Source organism: Oryctolagus cuniculus, chromosome 1 (genome assembly GCF_051225735.1).
Source record: "Oryctolagus cuniculus isolate XC-2025 breed Fujian yellow rabbit chromosome 1, ASM5122573v1, whole genome shotgun sequence".
NCBI lineage: Eukaryota > Metazoa > Chordata > Mammalia > Lagomorpha > Leporidae > Oryctolagus > Oryctolagus cuniculus.
In genome coordinates this window covers 84,684,774-84,700,373 of record NC_142867.1, presented here as the reverse complement: position 1 = coordinate 84,700,373, position 15,600 = coordinate 84,684,774, and positions in this window count along the sequence as shown.

The following is a 15,600-nucleotide window of genomic DNA, read 5'->3' as shown; positions in this document are numbered from 1 at the left end:
TTGAGCTCCATAGCAGAACTGGCATCAGTGGATGAATTAGTGGTAGAATTTCTTTCTTTTTTAGGGCAGCTCTGCCTCAGAGTTCAACCATTGTTTCTGAGAGGTTGGCATCAGTATAAGCCACTCAATATCCAGGATTTTTTTGGTAAGATTTATTTATTATTTTGAAAGTCAGAGTTACAGAAAGAGAGAGGAAGAGACACACAGAGAGACAGATTTTCCATCCACTGGTTTATACCCCAGATGGACACAGTGACCAGGGCTGGACCAGGGCTGGGCCAGGGCAAAGCCAGGAGCCAGGAATTAGGAATTTAATCCAGGTCTCCCACTTGGATGGCAGGGATCCAAACACTTGGGCTATTTTCTGCTATTTTTCCCAGGCCATTAGGATGGAGCTGGATTCTAAGTGGTGCAGCCAAGACACTAACTGGTACCCACATGGGATGCTGGTGTTTCAGACTGTGGGTTTGCCCACTACAGCACAACTTTGGTGCCCCAGGGTCAATTCTGAAAACTGCAGTGACAAATATCAGAAGAACAGCTAAAGAACTTCAAAATGGCTGCCTCTGTGTGTGAAAATCAGGGGGTAGTAAAAGGAAAGTCAAGGGGCCAGCGCTGTGTGGGTGAAGCCACCACCTGCAGTGCCAGCATCCCATGTGGGCCCCCGTTTGAGTCCCAGCTGCTCCACTTCCAATCCAACTCTTTGCTATGGCCTGGGAAAGCAGTGGAGGATGGCCCAAGTCCTTGGGCCCCTGCACTTACATGGGAGACCTGGAGGAAGCTCCTGGCTGCTGGCTTTGGATCAGTGCAGCTCCAGCCGCTGTGGCCAATTGAGGAGTGAACCAGCAGATGGAAGACCTCTCTCTCTCTCTCTCTCTCTCTCTCTCTCTCTCTCTCTCTTTGCCTCTCCTTCTCTCTCTCTATAACTCTGACTTTCAAATAAATAAATAAATCTTTTTAAAAAAAGAGGGAAGTCAAATAACTATTAGTTTTCATTATAAGCCTTTGATAATTATTTGACTAGTTAACCATGTACCACTGTAAGTCTAATACAAATTAAAATTGAAATACAGAGAAAACAAAGAAACAACAAAAAGGCAGCACATGGGTGTTGCCTCTCCTTTTTCTGCCCGTGGGAGACATTACTAATTGATAAGAGCTCTCTTTGTCCCAAGAGTCTGGAAGACAGTCCTTCCCACTATCTACTTTTAGACTTATCAGAGTTAGGTCTACAGATGAAAACTTTGCCATTCTTGGCCTGATAAGAAATCCTCAATCTCTTACATCAGATGCTTGGCCTTGCATCTCCAAAATTAAGTAAAGCAAGCCTAGTATATGTTTTGTTGTGTCCCAGTGCAGAATATACATCCTTGTACACCTAATTCTGAACAATTCCTTAATTAAAGGCTGTTAGTCACTACTGTACATTCCACTATTCCAGTGAAATTGCTATAGTTGAACAAAAGCCACTTAGAGTTTTTTTTTTAACTTCTGAAATCAATAAAGACACACTTTGAATCTTTACAGCATAGTGATTAATAGAATTTTATCGTTAAGAGTTTTCAAAATACTGCATATCTTTTCATGGCAATATTGGTATAACATTTCATTAGAAAATCATGTTTCTTCAGGTCAACATGTAGTAATTCATATTAGAAGATGAGGCTCCATGACAATGTGACAACTTAATGAGGTTTGAACAACTTCAGAAAGGGAATTATTAAAAAGAAAAGAAATGCCTTGCTATAGAATACCAGAATTATCTGGTTGATATTTAATCATCATTTTCAAGGACTTATTGTCACTCTTTCTTCATGATTTTCTCTCTTTTTCTCATTTCAACTACTACAGTGATGATATTATTTGTTCTATGATAAAAATTAGTTGCAGTACAAAATTCAAAAACACAAACTTACATCCATCAAGCACAGCATCTGTTAACATCTCCTGATACTTTTCAGTGGCAATTTTATATTCCCTGGAATTTGATTGTGTCTGCCTCATCTTTATATGAATATTGTGCAACAGCAAAAGTTGATACTGGTATTAAGCTTCCACTCTTTTAGTACTTCCTAATAGGAATTAGGCTCTAACATGAGCTTCAGAGGGGATAATCAATAATCAAACTACAGCATCTGTGGTAAAAAAATTTACACTTTTGCCTATATGGGATTTTTTGTTCTGGAACCCCTCCTTCCTGTGAGGGCATTCTTCCTATGTGATTATTCCATGTAGGACAGAATTCATCTGGTCTTATTCACATGGTTGGATGTGATTACCTTTCCCTCTAATCAGTTACAGTTTAGGGTAAATAGTCAATCAGAAGATTCTCTGGGATTTTTCTTCTAGTGCTAGGGGAAGATGTTTCCTTTCTGTCTGGACTGTTAAGGTGATAAAATATAGGCTACACTGGAGTCTGTTGGTACTCATCATAATTGCTATGTGAAGGGAGACTTTTAGAGATATAGAGACACAGGTAGGAATAAGGATAGAGATGGAGGTGGAGACTGAGACAGAAGTGAAGGAAGAGCTTGAGATGGGGATGGGAATAGAGTTAGAGACAGGGAAGGGGACAGGCCCTTTTAGCATTGTGTAAGCTCTGGATTCAGCTGCACCACTACCTTTAGGAATTTTGGCTATATGAGTCAATAAATGCCTTTTGCTTACGCTAGGTTGACTTTGATTCCTATAACTTACAATATAACATTCATCTCATAAGGTTAGGGGAAAAATTCAATAAAATAAACCACAAACACTTAGTACAGTGTTTGGTAGTATAAAATTTAAGATTCTAAATACACAGAGGCCATTATTAAAATTAATTAACTATAAAATATACTTATTTCTATACTTTTATGCTATTTTTACACCAAAAATATTCAAGATGAAGAAAATAAAACATAAAATAATTAAAACAGTATACGGTAACATCTGAGTATGACTTGAAATTTTTTCTCACTTTGAAATATATTCTTTTTAAAGATTTATTTATTTGAAAGTCAGAGTTACACAGAGAGAGGAGAGGCAGAGACAGAGAGAGAGAGGGAGAGAGAGATCTTCCATTTGATGGTTCACTCCCCAATTGGCCACAATGGCCAGAGCTGCGCTGATCCAAAGCCAGGAGCCAAGAGCTTCCTCCGGGTCTCCCACGCAGGTCCAGGGGCCCAAGGACTTGGGCCATCTTCTACTGCTATCCCAGGCCATTGCAGAAAGCTGGATCGGAAGAAGAGCAGCTGAGACCAGAACCGGCGCCTATATGGGATGCCGGCACTTCAGGCCAGGGCTTTAACGCGCTGCGCCACAGCGCTGGCCCCTGAAATATCTTTTATTAAAAAAGATATATTTACTTGAAAGGCAGAATAGCAGCAGCAGCAGAGGAGAGGGAGAGGGAAAGAGAAGGGGAGAGGAGGGAAGAACGGAAGGGTGGGGGGAGAGAGAAAGAAAGAGAAAAATCTTCCAGCTGCTAGTTCACTCTCTGTATGGGCACAAGAGCCAGAGCTAGGTCAGGCTGAAGTTAGGAAACAGGAATAATTCCATATTGGTCTCTCATATTGGTGGCAGGGACCCAGGTCCTGGGACCATCTTCCACTGCCTTCTCACAGCAGAGAGGTGGGTCAGAAGCAGAGCAGCCTGGACTTGAATTGGCATTCTGATATGGGATTCTGTCATCACAAGCACCATGCCACAATGCCAATCCCAGCCTAGCATGTATTTTAAAAAATCATATGTCACCTCTGCAACTAAGGAGTTGAAGTTAGGTTATTTGGGCAGGAGGAGTTCACTTCTTATTGGACTGATCTCTGAAACATTAATTCCTTCAGTTTTTCATTCATACATATATATAGCGTCTATAACGTGTTTGTTTCAAAATGAACAGGAGGGATTAAGTGAGTCCTTACTGTCTGGAAACTCATAGTTTAACATGAAGACAGGCATGCAGAGGATTTTGATTAGCCAATTGCTGTCATTAGGTCTCATACCCAGGGCAGGGTCATATAAAAGAAAAGACAAAGAGGTCTACTTTATCTGGAGGAGATGATGGAAGATTTCAAAGAAATGAGAACATTGGAGCTGAGGCTTGAGTTTCCCGAGTTGTTGAATCTTGTGAGGACATTCTAGGCAGAGGAAACCAACACAGATCTGTAGTGTGAGGAAGAATGATGATACTGCTGAAACACGAAGCTTGAAGGTTAGGAGGAACGGAGGACACAGGACTGGACAGGGAGGCAGTTGTCAGATCTTGGTGGGCCTCATGTGATCAGTTGAAGGTGCCAGACAGGCAAGAAAGGGCTCCTAGGGACACAATAGGTTCCGTGGATGGCAGGACTCAGGGCAAGAGATGGCAGCATCAAGGGCAGGTACAGAAGAAATGGCCAGGGCACTTCTATCAGTTAAGATTCTGCACACACAAAGGCAGGAAAAACAGTATGTTGGGTAAGATAGACTTTTCTTTTTCATAAAATAATCTAAATATAGGCAGCCTGAGGCTGGTGAGGTCACTCAGTTGTCAGAGAAAAGGCTAATTCCAGCTCCCTGTGTAGACGTCACTCAGTATTTGCATAAGTTGTAGAGCCCAAGATATTGAGTTGGTGTTCCAGGCATCAGGTTAATGGAGAGGGTCAAAGAAGGAGAGTACATACGTTTCCCATAATTCCATTTATGTCTTATTGTCTAGAGTAAGGTTATTCGCCCACATTTGTCTCCAGGGAAGAATGGGACATAAAGCCTTTATGAGGGCAGCAATGTATCCAGCTAAAATCTAGTGTTGTGTTACCATGAAAGGGATTGGAAAAGAAGTTTGCAGTTTCTGCCACAGTACTGGAGGGGTGAACCAGCATGGCTGGGATGAGCTGAGAGCAAAGCTGTCTGTCAGTGCTGAAAGGTAGGAAGCAAGAACATGTTGACTTGTGCAGGTGACAATGACCACAATGACAAAGCCACACTCAGGCAATCTCTAGTGCATTTGCTTTGTTCCATGAAGCTATACGTACATGCACAAGTGTACCCACACATACATATACTTAAATGCATACAATACACAATGGGTCAAAAATCCAACACAGTTCAAAAACATTTTGATCACAGAAATTGATAATAAACATGAAGCAACCCTATTGATTCCAAAATTTAAAATTTGGGTGATTCAACTTTCTCTTTTTAAAGAAAATTTATTTGAAAGGCAGAGTGAAAGAGAGAATGAGAGGGAGGGAGGAAGGAAGGGAAGGAGAGAGAGAGAGAGAGAGAGAGAGAGAGAGAGAGACAATGAATCTCTAATCCACTGGTTTATTCACCAAAATGGCCTGAAACAGCTGGGGCTGGGCCAAGCCAAAGGCAGGAACTTGGAACTCAGTCAGAATCTCTTGTATGTGACTGCTAGGGACCCAAGTACTTGAACCGTTAACTCTTGTCTCCCAGGGTACACATTAGCAGGAAGCTGGGATCAGGAGTGAAGACAAGCATTCTGATATGTGATGTGGTTGTCCCATGATGTCCTTGGTGCTGTGCCAAATGCCTGCCCCTATCTTTATCTTTAATAATAAGACCAAAAACATCCTTATAAATGTTTTTAAACATAAACTTCTATGCTGTGTTCCCTGCAAAAAAGTTTTCAAGTTCAGGGTCATGCTGAATATCCAAATGTCAATGCATTTTTGGAGATTTGAGAGTTTTTTGGGAGCTGAGATTTAAATATTTGAGGTGTTAGTCAAACTAAGTCTAGTCATTAAATTACAGTTTTGGACAGCATGTGTATTTGTCAGTCAGACTGGTTTTTAGATTCCTAGGAGAACAGGTCATTAAAATAAATATTCCAGAGGGCTTTAGCATCAGCAAAGGACAAACTTAGGAAATCTGTGACACGGTTAGATTTCCATCTGTTCCAGGAACACTGACGATACATGTGGCATTACCCAGGCGCTATTTCAAAATGATGTGAGTGGTAGGGATGTTAATCATCTGCAGACTCACTACAGGGGGAGGGCACGGTGCCAGGTGCATAGAGCAGATGTGGTCCCAATTTACCCGGATCATGTCACAATTCATTCACATGACGCCAGTCTGGTGTTCAAGATCTGCTTGAAACTAGACAAACATATGCTGGTGGCTGCTAGCTAAGCATGTTTCTCAGGGTAATGTATTATGCCTAGCAGGTTGCTGGATAAATTAATTTATTCCTGATCTGCAAAATCATTTGGAATTGTCTCTGGATATCCATGTCAAAACCTTAATGTTCTGGAGAATAAACTAGGATGAAACTCACAGGCTTGCCAGGACCATGACAGAGTATTCCACGTTTGATGCTAATATATTGTAAAGTATGTGCTAATGAATTACAAATGGTGTCACACAGTCTTTGCATGTTGTCATATTAATTCAGGATTGCAGAATTTTAAAATGCATTTTCCATATGATTTGAGTGTATAAATATTAAGGAGGCATTAACCTTTATCAAAATGAATTTTTCTTGTGTTAAAAAGATCAAAATTTAGCATAACAGGGTGCACAATTTGACTTTGCTGTAAAGTGGTTGATAAGAAGAACTGTGTCTGCCCCCAAATTATTCATGTAAAAACTGTGAAAACTTTCATTTACACTTCCTTGGGAATGGCAGGAGTGAGGATGGGAGTTGTGGGAGAAAGAGAAACATTTGGGAGTAGTAAAAAAAGAGTAAATTGAAGGATGTCAGTTCTTTAATTAACATGCTGCGTGCCATCCTTTAGCCCAGAGAATAGCAAAACACTGCAGGCTCTAAATAAAGTAAGCCTTGGAGAGTTTTCTCATCCTGGACAACCTACGGAGTTTGTGTCAATTTGGAATCACTGATGCAAACATTTTGTTCTAACGCTTTATTTGTTTTCTATCCACATGACATCAACAAGAGTGTTTCAAGGTCAAATGAATATTTTGATAAGTCACAATGTGATGTTCCATGAACTGGTCTCCTTGAGGCTGATCAGGGACCTTGGGGGAAGCAAATTGGGCTTAAGCTGAAATCCTCAGACCAGTGATTCCATCACACAGCTATCAATTCCCCTGGGGGATGGGGAGGGCGGGGGGGGGGGTGCTTTCTCTCTCCAGCCAGATTCTCAACAAATTTCCAGCCTTACAGAAGCACAGACCAGAAGAAAATAAAACAACAAAAATGGTTCACTTTTGTCTTAACTTGGTCAGGATCTTCAGTTTTGGGGTAACCATTTAGGGCAGCATTCTGGCCTCTATGTCACTCCCCACACCATTAAGGTGGCATCATCTTGCATTTGTTCATGGTCAGGTCCCCATCTTCTGGAGCAGTGCCTGGCACAAAGTATGTGCTCAGTAAATATTTGTTGAGCAAATAATAGACTTCAAGTTTTGGACAATGAAAACCATTTCTTTACATTAACTTAGGAGTAGTAAATTGTAATTAAAACTTATATATGTCCCAGAAACTGCTTAAGAGACTTGGAAATTTCTAATATGCTGAGCTCTCTTTTTGTACAGAATGTCTGTTTAGGATTCTGCACTCATGTGAAATAAATAGTTGGGCTTTCATCAATTCTGGACTGCAGAAAATGAGTCCAAATTGCAGGAGCTTTTATATTAAAACAAAGATTATTTTTGGGGGGAATAGTATAAATTGTGGGACATTTTAAATTATGGTTACATAAACAATTCTAATGTTTGGCAGAATAATACATTTTCCCCAGATACTTTCACCTCTTCCGTTTTGAAGGGAAATCTTGTAATGAAAACAATCTGGATAGCAGCTATTGGGTAACAAGCGTTAGTGGGGTCATAACATTGGAGGCCTCTGTTCCCCATCATACTGATGAATACCTCCATTTGGGCATCTTGGGCTGAACTCTGACACACCAGATTGCTGTTGTTCCCATGGACTTAGGAAGAGGGAGAGAGTGATGATTTCACCTGTAAATGCAAGCACAGTAGGACATGTAGGCTGGTTTATATATCATATATTTTGAGTCAGTACATGCTTCCCTCCCCCTCTACCCTTGCTGAGTGTTGCCATCAGCAATAAAATTAGTTTTGTCCTTTCCTAGTTTAAACTATAAAGGCTAAGTCTTCTCATTTGCTGGAGTACCTTGTAAGCTGTGAATGCTTAATTCTTAATTTAATTTGTGGATCATTGCAGCAGCACTGAGAGTCTCCAAATTTACTATACAAATGAGCCACGAATGGCCTTTGTATATCTGCTCCTATAGTGTTTATTTCTTTACTGCAGGCTGTTAGTTCAAAGGACTGTCCATGCTGATACCAAATTTTTACACATCCAATTATTTACAAAATAGCCCAAACAAGCAACATTGTAGCAATTTAGAGCCAGCCTGCTTTGCATGCCCCAGGAAACCCGAGCCACACATCTGCTGGTTATTGATAAGAGAAAGCCTTGTGCTTATTAGCACTCCACGCCGCTATGGCCCTTCAGAGCTCCTGAACGAGATTTGCCACTGTGCTGCTGAGTGACTTCACTGGAACAGGCAAGTTCTCTCTCCTGCGGGAGTCCACTCACTCTCCTCCTCCTCTAGATGTGGCCCCCACACTGTAGCCTCTGCAAAGTCACATGTGTCGCTCCCCCATTCGCGGAGGAACGACACTAGACCCTGCGCTGTTCTTTTGTCTGCTCGGCCCTTCCCGGGTTTGCTGCTGGTCCTTCCCGGGTTGGCTGCCGACCCCTCCACCTCCGTGGAGGGGCGGTACCCCCTGCCACTTTCCCCGCTTCCGCGGAGGAGCGGCACTCCGCCGGCCGGCTCTCTCGGGGACTGCTCAGGTGTTCCTTCAGATGTTCCTGGTGCATGTTGTTTCTCTCCTCCTTTATAGTCCTCTTCCACCAATCCCAACTCTGCTACCCACATGCCGAGCACGCTGCTCTCCTCCAATCAGGAGCAGGATCAGCTCCTGCAGCTTATCAGTCAAATTGGCGAGAGGCAGCTGCGTAGAAGTTGTTTGCTGTCTCTCAGCGCCATATTGTGGGAGAGCAGATGCATAGAATAAGTCTTAATTCCAGTAACTTAGTCTAGTCTCAGTTGCTCCCCACAACATGTTGCCAGGGACTTCCCCTTTCATGCAACCTTGTCCAAGAGCTATCAAATAAGGCTATGTGTTGCTGCCTCTTGTGGGTATATCTTTTTCCTCGACCAGCCCCCAAACCACTTGAACTCCTTATGCAATATCATTCTTACCTTCTCCCCTAAGAATAGAATCTTTGCTTTTAATCATGTGCATGGCCATCCAGAGTAAACACTATACTTCCCAGCTGCCGTTATGGTGGGATGGTCAAATGTCTAAGTTCTGTCCAGTGGGGAAATAAGCGGAAATATCTTAGTGACAACTTCTGAAAATATCCTTTAAAACACTGCTGGCAGAGTGAGCCTTTGTTCCAGCAGTTCAAATCCATGTCCCATCTGGTAATACCAGGCTTTGAAACCCAGCTCCAGCTTATATATCCAGCTTCCTTCTGGTGCAGACCCTGGGAGGAGCAATGATTGTTCAAGTCATTGTCCCCCTACCACCCATATGGGAGACCTGGATTGAGTTCCCATTGCTAGCCTGTGGGCATTTGGGGGAGTGAACCAGGAGATGTGGGTTCCCTCTCTGTCTTTCTAGGGATAATGCTAGAATCCACCATTTGTCCTTTCTCCTTGTTTGTCTTTTCCTCCTTTTTGCTAGTTGGGATGCAGACATGGTGGTTGGAGCTGAAGCAACCAACTTGGAATATAAAGTTATCTTGGGAATGCAAGCCATGTGCAGAAGAACATAGGGAGACCCAGGCTCCTTCAGGACATTCATGAGTGAAGTAACCACACCAGGCCTGGACTGGTTTGAAGTTTTACTCCTCTACCTTGTTTAATCCACTGCTGTTTTCTATCTCTAATGTTTCCAGCTAAGATGAAAATTAGCTATCATTGAATTATATGGTAAAGAGGGTAGATAAATGGAAAAGCCAATGGGGAAAGTAAAGAAGTCCTATATGTGTGAGGCAAAGGTAGAGAATGATAAAGAAAACAAGCACCAACAGCAGAAACTGCTCTCAAATGTGATTTTTTTTAACTTTTATTTAATGAATATAAATTTCCAAAGTACAGCTTATGGATTACAATGGCTTCCCCCCCATAACGTCCCTCCCACCCGCAACACTCCCCTTTCCCACTCTCTCTCCCCTTACATTCACATCAAGATTCATTTTTGATTCTCTTTATATACAGAAGATCAGTTTAGCATACATTAAGTAAAGATTTCAACAGTTTGCTCACACACAGAAACATAAAGTGAAAAATACTGTTTGAGTACTAGTTATAGCATTAAATCTCAATGTACAGCACACTAAGGACAAAGATCCTACATGAGGAGTAAGTGCACAGTGACTGCTGCTGTTGACTTAACAAATTGACACTCTTATTTATGACGTCAATGATCACCCTAGGCTCTTGTCATGAGTTGCCAAGGCTATGGAAGCCCTCTGAGTTCACCGACTCTGATCATATTTAAACAAGGCCATGGTCAAAGTGGAAGTTCTCTCCTCCCTTCAGAGAAAGGCACCTCCTTCTTTGATGACCCGTTCTTTCCACTGGGATCTCATTCACAGAGATCTTTCATTTAGGTTTTTTTTTTTTTTCCCCAGAGTGTCTTGGCTTTCCATGCCTGAAATACTCTCATGGGTTTTTCAGCCGGATCCGCATGCCTTAAGGGCTGATTCTGAGGTCAGAGTGCTGTTTAGGACATCTGCCATTCTATGGGTCTGCTGTGTATCTCACTTCCCATGTTGGATCATTCTCTCCCTTTTTTATCCTATCAGCTAGTATTTGCAGACACTATTCTTGTTTATGTGATCCCTTTGGTTCGTAGTCCTATCATTATGATCAATTGTGAACAGAAATTGATCACTGGGACTAGTGAGATGGCATTGGTACATGCCACCTTGATGGGATTGAATTGGAATCCCCTGGTATGTTTCTAACTCTACCGTTTGAGGTAAGTCAGCTTGAGCATGTCCCGAATTGCACATCTCTTCCCTCTCTTATTCCCACTCTTATATTTAACAGCGATCACTTTTCAGTTAAGTTTCAGCACTTAAGAAGAATTGTGTATTGATTACAGTATTCAACCAAAAGTATTAAGTAGAACAAACAAAAAAAATACTAAGAGGGATAACATACTAAGTTGTTCATTAACAGTCAGGGCGAGGGCTGATCAAGTCACCATTTCTCATAGTGTTCATTTCACTTTAACAGGTTTCCTTTTTGGTGCTCAGTTAGTTGTCACCTATCAGGGAGAACAAGTGGTATTTGTCCCTTTGGGAATGGCTTATTTCCCTCAGCATAATGTTTTCCAAATTCCTAACAGGGATCACTTTTCAGTTAAAATTTGATTGTGAAATGTGATTTTTTAGCTGCTAAGTGGTGAGGGTAAGATTTACACACAAGTCTGATTTACAATCTCTGTTCTTTCCCACAACATTCATTTTCATCTCTGTAAAATGCCAATAATAATTGTGACTTCTTTCATAAGGTCATTGTGAAAATTAAGTGAATAACATAGGAAGTTCTTAGCATAGAGCATGCTGCATGAACTATTTGATATGTGATGGCTTCTTTTAAAAAACTGATCTTTGTGGGGCCAGCGCCGTGGCTCACTTGGATAATCCTCCGCCTGCGGCACCAGCATCCCATATGGGCAACTGGTTCTAGTCCCAGTTGCTCTTCTTCCAGTCCAGCTCTCTGCTGTTGCCTGGGGAGGCAGTGGAAGATGGCCCAAGTGCTTGGGTCCTGCACCCGCATGGGAGATCAGGAGGAAGCACCTGTCTCCTGCCTTCAGATCTCTGCAGTGCCGGCAGTGGTGGCCATTTGGGGAGTGAACCAATGGAAGGAAGACCTTTCTCTCTGTCTCTCTCTCTCACTGTCTATGACTCTGCCTGTCAAAAAACAAACAAACAAACAAACAAAAACCCTTGATCTGTGTGCATAAATTAAAAATGGTTCCCTCTATCTTGGTTGCCTCCTTTCTCCTCTTTTGCCAAGGAAACAGCCTAAATTTCCTCCCCTAAATCTTTCATTGATTGCCACCAACCCTTTATTCTGTATCTCTTAAAGCACTTAATCCACTGTGTTGTATCCATTTCCTTCTCAACCATACCAGTATATTGTCAATTACAGCATACCAGAAATTCACCTAATCATAGGAAGTACATGAGGTCCTTTTTACAAATGCTGATTCCCAAGTTTCTTTTGAAGAACCTCTATTGGCTATGATTCTTTACATGGTAAGAAAATCCAAACCTTCATTCCTGAGATTTCTAGTCATTAGTAGTGATATATGTATTGTGATTTTGTAGTTTTCTATTGACTTTAATAATAGGGAATGGTAATATGCTCTAAGGGATCTCTTGTATTCCACAAGTTCCTATCCCTCAGTTTCTTCTTTTTCCCTTCCTTCCTTCCTACCTACTTTCCCTCTCTCCCTCCCTTCCTTCCTACCTTCCCTCCCTTCTCCCACTCCTCCCCTCCCCTCCCTCCCTCCGTTTGTACGTTGCTTCCTTCCTTCCTTAGCAGTAGTCCAGTTTCTGTTTGGATTAACCATGTTAACCCTTCCTTGCTTGTTGACATAGTGGCAGTAGGAACCCAAGATGGCCAACTGGCAGCCTTACTTTTTATTCATAGGAATTATTGTTTGTGTCTCTTGGTGGTACTGTTCCTCCCTTTGGAACTAAGACTTGTAGACCAATGCTGCTTAAGGTCTCAGGAGCAGGAAGCAAAATTTTGCTAATGTTGACAAAACACTATCATTTACCAAACTTGAGACAGACTCTTCTGATTTCTCTTTTTGACTAGGCCCTCATCTTGAGTTCTTCCCTTGGGCTACTTAGTTCAGTTTTAGCAAGAATCATGCTCGGTAAATTTAGCAAAAAATCCTCTTAGTATCTGTTTGCTCTTGATATCAACTTCTTCATCCCCACCCTCAACATCTTATTATCCTGGTCTGCCATCAGAAAGAACCCTGTCGAGTTGGTGTAGCCTTTAGCCTTTAGCATTGATGCCTCCTCTTGGTAATTCTCCATTCATGTTCCTCCCCCATTGTCTTCAGCTAAAAAATCTCAACTTGTCTTTGTATTTGTGGTTGTGATCATCTCTCTTCCCTGTCACGAATCTTCTTACCCTCTCTACCCCACACTGTAATTCCTTTTGAATAAAGTCTTCCTTACCATCTTTTTTTTTTTTTCAGAGTGGACAGTGAGAGAGAGAGACAGAGAGAAAGGTCTTCCTTTGCTGTTGGTTCACCCTCCAATGGCTGCCACAGCCGGTGCACTACACTGATCTGAAACCAGGAGCTGGATACTTATCCTGGTCTCCCATGCAGGTGCAGGGCCCAAGGACTTGGGCCATCCTCCACTGCACTCCCGGGCCATAGCAGAGAGCTGGCCTGGAAAAGGGGCAACCGGGACAGAATCCGGTGCCCTGACTGGGACTAGAACCCGGTGTGCTGGCGCCGCTCGGTGGAAGATTAGCCTATTGAGCCGCGGTGCCAGCCTTCCTCACCATCTTTAACAAGGGACATGAACAATTTTTCTTTGACTTCCAATTACTAGAGGTGTAGTGAGTGGAGCCACTCCCACTTGGTGATTCTTTAGGAAACTGCCCTGATAGTTGCTGTGCTCCTGAAGACCTAGACAGTCTTCACTGATCTTTCACCCCATGGCTTGGCTATGGTGAGTGGTTGATTGGAGTGTGCGGAAAGATTATCATGGGGGCTGGCATTATTGCACAGTGGGTCAAGCTGCTGCCTGTGATGCCAGCATCCCATAAAGCATTGATTTGAGACCTGGCTGCTCCACTTACAGTCCAGCTCCTTGCTAATGTGCCTTGGAGAGCAGTGGAAGACAGTCCAAGTGCTTGGGCCCTAACTCATGTGGGAGACCCAGAAGAAGATCTAGTTCCTGGCTTCAGATGGGCCCAGCTCCAGCCATAGTGGCCATTTGCAGAGTGAACCAGTGGGTGGAAGATATTCTCTCTCCCCTTCTCTCTCTCTCTTTCTTTCTCGCTGTGTCTCTCTTTCTGTAAACTTGGCCTTTCCAATAAATAAATAAATCTTTTTAAAAAATATTATTTATATTTATTTATTGGAAAGTCAGAGTTAGAGAGAAGGAGAGACAGAGAGGGAGAGAGACCTTTCATCCTCTGGTTCACTCCCAAAATGGTTGCAACAGCCAGGGCTGGGCCAGGCTGAAACCTGGAGCCGGGAGCTTTATCTAGGTCTCCCATGTGGGTGCAGGGCCCCAAGCATTTGTGCCGTCTTCTGCTGCTCTGCCAGGTGCATTAGCCAGGAGCTGGATCAGAAGGGGAGTAGCCAGGTCTTAAACAGGCACCCATATGGGATGCCAGCATCACAGGTGGTGGCTTAACCTACTATGCCATAACACTGCCCCCCACCCGAAAGATTATTTACCTTGAACAGGCTCTGAAGAATGAGTTCAAAGTTGGCAGGCATGGACTGGAGGTAGGGTGGCAGTGATGGAGGGGAAAGAGTGTGAATGGGAGGGATGTTTGAGCAGAACTGACTGAATCACGGGGCACCTGGAGGAGAACACTGGGAGAAATTTTTGCACAGGTTTTTGGATCACATGACAAGATCCTTGAACACCCGGGTCCTGAATACTATTGATTTTGGCCAGCAGTGGAGGGTCCCCGAAGGCTCTTGAGTAAGACAGTGATGCAATGGGAGCTGTGTGTTTCTAAGATTTATCTAGAAACAGCGTGAAGCTTGGACTGAAGAGAAGAAAGACAGGAGGTTAAAAAGATACCAGATTCAGTGGTTTGCTGTAATTCAGCAAGATAATGAGTCTGAACTGAAGTGATGGAGAGGAAATGCAAGAGGCATTCAGAGGATATTGATCATTTCTCCAGTCCTATCACAGATGATGCCATCTCATTCCTGTCTATTTTTATCATTGATTCTATCAGTAGCTAGAAGTAAAGTGGTATTGCATATGGTGTGATCAGATTTCTTTTCAAGGAACACATGAAAATACAAAAAAAATCCTGAGCTTCCCAGAAATACATAGAGTGCATAGGTAATTTACTAAACTGATAGAATTAAATACATCAACAGAATAAAAACAAAATTGTTAACTAAAGAGCCTTGTTGGCTGGAATCGGCAACTTCCCATAAATACATTTATTTAATTAAAAATGAAGTTCAGGAGGTCATTTGCTGATTTTGTATCTTCCTGTAAAATTTACAGGTATTGTTTCCTAAATATCCATGGTGGCCTCATAAATTAATAAAACTCATGTTAAACATTTCTCTGGGAAAAAATAATCAAGCACCGTGGACCTCTGTAAGGCATGGGGAGCAATGGCCTCAAATAACATTAGCTGCATAGGTGCTGTTAATCAGTCCCCAGGCAACTGGAACAACAGAACTGCAATCCAACTCCTTTCCCCAAAGCAGCATGGTTTCAGAAGTTGTTTGAAAGACCTTCTGCCAGTATGTGGGGTCTTAAAAAGTTCATGAACAAAGACTATGATGAAAAAATTATGCATGCTTTAAAAAATATTTTCCACCAAAATATATTATCTTTTTAAAAAGATTTATAGGGGCTGGCACTGT